Source organism: Motacilla alba, chromosome 18 (assembly GCF_015832195.1).
Source record: "Motacilla alba alba isolate MOTALB_02 chromosome 18, Motacilla_alba_V1.0_pri, whole genome shotgun sequence".
NCBI classification, from domain to species: Eukaryota; Metazoa; Chordata; class Aves; order Passeriformes; family Motacillidae; genus Motacilla; species Motacilla alba.
Window position 1 is genome coordinate 248143 of NC_052033.1, and position 6142 is coordinate 254284.

Consider the following 6142-nt stretch of genomic DNA (forward strand, 5'->3'; position numbering starts at 1 on the left):
TCCCTGACCAGGGATCCTTTGCCCAGAGGCACATTTCAGCTGTGGGGGAGCAGGGTGGGGCTCTGAAAAATCAGATAGTGGTTTGCATCAGACAGGCAGAGCAGCCTTCTGCTTTGCTATGTCCTTCTCGACCCACAGGGATATTTTCCAGTGACAGGTAAGTCTCATTGCAGCTTTCTGCTTTCAACTCTGAGGGATTGTGTTCCTGGATCAGTCCCTTTGCCACTTGAGCTCAGCCAGCAGAGGAAAACATTGCCATAAATCTCCCTATGAATGTAGGCAGACACCTCCAGAAGGCAAGAGAAGCAGTGAGGAGTCCAAACAACCCTTGACAGCTGCCCTGTTCCTGCCAGGACATCCCAGAGATGCTGTTACCCACCCTGAGGAGCATATCCAGGAGGGAAACCACTGTACAGGCTACCCCAGGTTGGCTCAGGGACAGCAGGGACCCTGATTGTCCCAGCATGGACAGTCAAGCTCTGACTAATGCACTCACTGTCTCCTGGGTTTCAGTGAGGGCTGTTTTCTTGCCTGTTTTAAGTTAATTTAACTACAGTTACCTCAGTGAACCTGACTGGACACTCCACAACACCACCACCAGTTAATGCCAGTTGTGAACTGAGGTCTCTCTCAAGGTCCCCGGGCCCAGTTTTTCTGTTCCTCCTCATGCATAAAGCACTGTGCATTTTTTCTTTAATATAAGCAATAAAGTAATCCCCATTCTCCATTTCTATGAACAAATCCATTGTGAAAGCTGATTTTTTTACTTATCTCAGCCATGTCAGATACTGATGTAATAAAGGTCTTCCCAAAAGAGATCAAGCCTAAGAAGCAACCCTATTAACTACCCCAAAATCCCCCTTTCTGATCAAGATGCTAGAATGAATGAGTCTGCTGGATGGGGAACTTGGATGAACTTCTCTGGATCTTAGATGGACAAACCTGAGCCCTAATGGCACAAAGCAACATCCTGGGTCTGCTCCCAGCAGTGGAGACATTGGTGTGTGACCAGCCTCAGTCCTGAAAAGCCCTCCTAGGATGCCTGAGGTCCTGGTTAGGGTTCTTAATCTAGAACTGGCTTAACTGTTGTTGGGTTTTTTGTAAATTATAGTTTCTTTGTCCTTTTTCCTGCCCTCCTCTTCTGTGCCAAGTGTTGACCAAGTGTGTGCTGTGACACCTTTTAATTGAGGATGGCACAGGATTCTCTGGTGCACAGAAAAGTATAATTTTATTTGGGTATTTTTCCTTAAGCCACTGCTAAAGGAGTAGCAAACTGTTGATCAGATTTACTAGGCCAGCAGTCCTCATCTGGAGTTAGTCAGCAGAGGGTGGAATAATTTGCTGGTTTTATTGTGGAAGGTTCTTGGCAGGAACTGTCACCCTGCAATGTTAAAACTCCAACTCCCATTCATCTCTTCCTCAGCACAGGGGCCCTTCCAGCCCCAGCCGCTAGTGCTCCCTGGGCCCACTGCCATTGGCAGCTGGGTTTGCCAACATAAACATGAGCTACCCCCTCTCCAGACAGGCTGTGACTCATCACTGCTGGTAGCACTTTGCTTCGTACCCGAGGGCTCCTGGCTGGAGTGGCGGGCCATGGATGTCCCCCACACATGCTGCAGATTAAGGCTGGAGGTGAAGGTTGGATGCTGGACCTGCTCTGCCTCTGAGAGGAGCATAAAAAAAGGACTCTGTCTGGTCCTTGAGGCCGCCTTCCTCCTCCTCTCACAGGACAGCTGGTGACAGCAGGGCCTGGTGCCAACTCCCTGCACTGCCCACAGCATCAATCAGCCACTTCTTCCAAATGGGACACCCAAATCTGCCCTGCTCACAGGGAACCCTGGTCATGCTGGCTGCTCCAAGGACATTCTCTTCTTCAGCATGCACCCTCTCTGTGGGTGGCTCCTTGTTCATGCACAGCTGAAAATGTGATGCCTGTACTCTAAAAAAAACTGGTTTCATTTAGACAGTAACAATGCTCCAGGCTGTATGTAAAGCTTATTGCACTTAAAGCTGATAGCCAGACATTTAAAAGGGAACGTCACTGGTGTGCTTGTCTCAAGCAGGAACATTGCTTCCAAAGAGAAATACAGATAATGGCTTGGGACCTCAGCTTTACCTTGCTTTGGACTGCAAAGAGTCAAACCTTCCTCTTTGAGTGATATCCTGAACCTAGGCAGGACCTGCTAAGTGGATGGCCAGGGATCCCATCTTGGATGCCTTATCACAGCCCTCAGAAGACAACACATCGCCTGCTGGCTGGATGGTTGGCTGATCGAGGAGGATTTCTGGCAGCATGAGATGCACCTCTGAACATCAAAGCGCAGGCAAAGGCTGCTGTGTTGGCCACATGCTTTGGGAGCACATGCACACAGGCCAGGCAGATTTGGGCTGAAGGTGTACAATGGGAACAGCCTGTCTGGGTCCTGTTTCAGCTCTCTTCATATGCATAATTAGCAGCAGAGGCACATTTCAATTTTCCCCAAGTTAAGATAGAAATCTCCCTGTAAGCATCCAGAACTAACAAGTGCTGGTTTTGACTTCTGATCTGAGTAGATCCCAGAGAACAGGGAAAGCTCAGTGGGCATATTTGGTATGGTGATTGCTCACTGAAAGGAGCTGCTGTTGATGTGCACAGTGCCTCATGTGCAGCTGCTCAAAAAGCAGGAGTTAATGTGGTTAGACAAAAGGGCTCCGTTTGAAGGGGGAGGGGGGGAATCAATAATGTCAGGGAGTTTATTACAGGGTTATGGGCCACCTGCTAAAACTCAGCATTAGGCCTGCGTTGCATTGTGTTTTGGGAAGAGCTGATGGCACTCCACTCAGACAGGGCTAGTCCAGAATTATTATTTTATGCCTCAGCAGATGGCTTCTGCTCAGGGGTTTTATCTTTGAGTGCAGACATACGACTAATCATCATTTGCTTTCTCTTTCTCTGCTAACATAATCTGGGCAGGAAGCAATTGCCAGTTTGATGATGGTTCATTATTGTTTGGTTTATTCTGTCTGAAACAGCACAGCAAGAGGCACCAAGGATACAAAGGAAAATAATCAATGAGATATCAGTTATCAGAGAGATCAGGGGAAAAGCTGAGTTCAGAAGCTAGTCTTTCACCAGCCCATATCTTTCTGCCTCTGTTTCAGAGACAAAGCCTAAGATATCCTGTAGATAATTTGCAGAGGTCATGTTGGTGCCTTTGGATTGTCAAGATTGCAAAGATGAAATGTTGGGAATGGGTTCATCCTGCCTTAGAGCAGGATGATAAATCACTTCCTAAAGTCCCTTCCAGCTCTGTTGTCTGTCACTGTCAATGCTGAGAGAGACCTGCTCCATCAATTAAACTTTGAGTTAGGGAAATTTGAGGTCTGTAATGCAACCTGGAATACCAAGAAATAGAAATCAGAGCCATAGTGCCACCAGTGCAGGGCCAGCACTTTCTGTATTAGGCCCTCTCAGCTACCTGATGTACAGGCTGGATCAGGTCCTGTCACCTGCTGAGCATGGCAAATACAGACACCATGGACACACGGCTGCAGGACAGAGGCTTGAGCACCTTGTTTTGTTGCAGGTTTTAGGAGTTCATAGTTAGTTTTATGGCAAGCTTGAATAACAGCACTTTAGGGAACTGGCACCAAACCTGTGATGTGCAAATGGAGATGTTCCCATGGCTTGCAGCACTGCTGTGGCTGTGTGAGCCATAGCATAAAATCCTCGGGATTGAACTGGTATATTTGTTATTGTTCTTTATGACTTTCAGTTGTTCTGCTTGGTTCCAGCTCAGTTCAAAGCAAAGCTCAGAATAAAAGTGAGGTGCAGGCCTGGCACATGCTCAGGCTGAATGCTCAGTACATCTTTAACCAGACCCAGTGGTGTTTCTCCAAGAACCTAAGTTAATTTAGTTCCCCATGTAGAACTAATGAATATTACTGAACCCATTGCACAGGTTCACTTCAGTCTACAAATGACCCTAATTTAACCTTTCTTTATATTTACTTTTAGTAATTTAAAGCTGGGAGGAAATCACTTGCTGAATATCACACAGCAACAGCCACAAAAGGCTGGAGTCCCAAGACCCTGCTGCCAGCCCCATGGGTACCATTTCCTTCTTGAAATGCAGGTTCAGTATATAAAAGTCACATTACTTTTGTTTGTGATGTGATTCAATTTATATAAACAGTAAAGTTTTAACCTGCTGTACTAATTTAATTTAACCCCAAGCCTTAATTCCCTATGACTTCAACATGAAGGAACCATCTCTTTGCCACTTGGGGCTGATAATTTTTTAGAAAGATTATGAACCTTTCAGTGGAGAAGAGTTTGTGAGGTGAGATTAAACTGCTGTAGATTTGAATGATTTTGTGCTCCATTGTGAGACTTTACCAAATCCTTGAATCTATGGAAGTTTGGAACCCTCCTTGTGGCTGGGAGCCTCTCTGGGAGATGCAGAGCAGCTCCCGTGACTGGGCTTTTCATCAGGCAATGAGTGTTGGCTTCTCCAGACAACATGGAAGTTCCAGAGCTCCTCTGAGGGTTTGGTATCCAAAACTTCACTATAAACAAGCTAATTTTCACAAAATGGAACTATTTCCATTTCTGCAGATACCATGAAATCCCTTTACCAACAATTCTGTCTTCTTGGAATTTAAATCTAAATTAGGACAAAATTCCTTTTTAACTGAAGAATTATTGTCCTGATTTGGCTTCGCCAGCCATTAGCAGTCCTGGCTGTTACACAGCACATTCTCTGCCCATGCCCAGAGGGTGACCTCTGCCAGATTCAGTCTCTGCGTTCTAAGCTGGGCACATTAAGAGTCTTTCCAAGAGGTGAACTACTTTGTTTTAGCTTGTCCTATGTGCCACCAGATGCAAGGCATCATGCAGTCTGCACCAGCTGGACCCAGACAGTGGCAAACAGAAGGAGACAGAGCAGCTCTTTGGGGCTACTGATGCCCTTACTGGAAGCATCCAAAAGAGCCAGAGTGCAGGTCTGGTTTTTAAAGGTGCTCTTCTCGTGGCATTTATTCAGCAGCACATCTGAACAATAGGCTGGAGGTGCGAGTGATGTCTGCAAACCAGTGATGACCCACTTCCATTGATCTTTTGAGCAGCTAGCCCATACTTCCTTCCCTGGCAAAGGGATGTTTGTCTGCATTTAATAGCTTTTTTTTCACCGTTGCTCTTTCTGATTCCAGCTAATTCAACATACATTCTTATTTTGATCTTTTATTTTTTTTAGACTCCACGTGCAGCCCACAGCATAGCAGGGTCTGCTGAGATGCAGTACTTTCTTTCCATGGCAGTTTTGGAGATAAGGGGTCCTGTCTGACACCACACCATGGTGGCTAGCAGAGTGATCCTAGGTTTAACAGGATCATGTGGTTTAATCGTTACAACTTCCCTGTGCCTTTAGGGCTAGCACGTTGGGCTCAGTGCCCTATATCACCAATAGCTGGGATTGTGTTCGATGACAGACACAGCAGACAGTCTTTGAGCTGGGGGGTACAAAGGAACCAGAGCATCATTAGTGGTGAGTGTTTCACATGCTCTGTAATGGCCTGATTTTTCTCCATTTGAAGTTGATGTAAATATTCTGCTTACTTCAAAGGGGAACAGGGTGAGGTTACAGCCAAGTACTCTTGGAAATCCCATCCAGTGCTTGATTTTTCTTGACCTGAATGGCAGTTCAGTCAGCTCTGCTTCCACAAAGGAGCTTTCAGGAGCCCTGGAAAAGCCGCCAGAGTGCTTTTAGTCCTGGGTTCACATGGTAGCAGCATGTGAATTGTGGCAAATTTAGAGGCTGATTCAGTCCTCCCAAGTTTTGACTCCACTTCTGCAGATGTCTAGCTGGCATCACTCTTGCTCTTTCCTCACTGACTGTGGGGGAGTTTAGGGCAATGGGATTCCCATGGAGGCACTTCAGTTTGGTGGGGTCAACTCCTGCACTGGGGCAGCAGAATGTGGGGTACCCTCACAAGACCTTTGGCTTTGCTGTTCATCAGCCAGGAGAAGAAACTGGTCAAAATACCTGGAAAATCTTTACAATGTGGAATGAGCTGTGGCTCTGTATCTTCCCAGCCCAGAAAAAAAAATGGTCTTGAATTATTTTTCTCCTTTTTCTCCTTTTTCTCCTTTTTTTTTTATTTC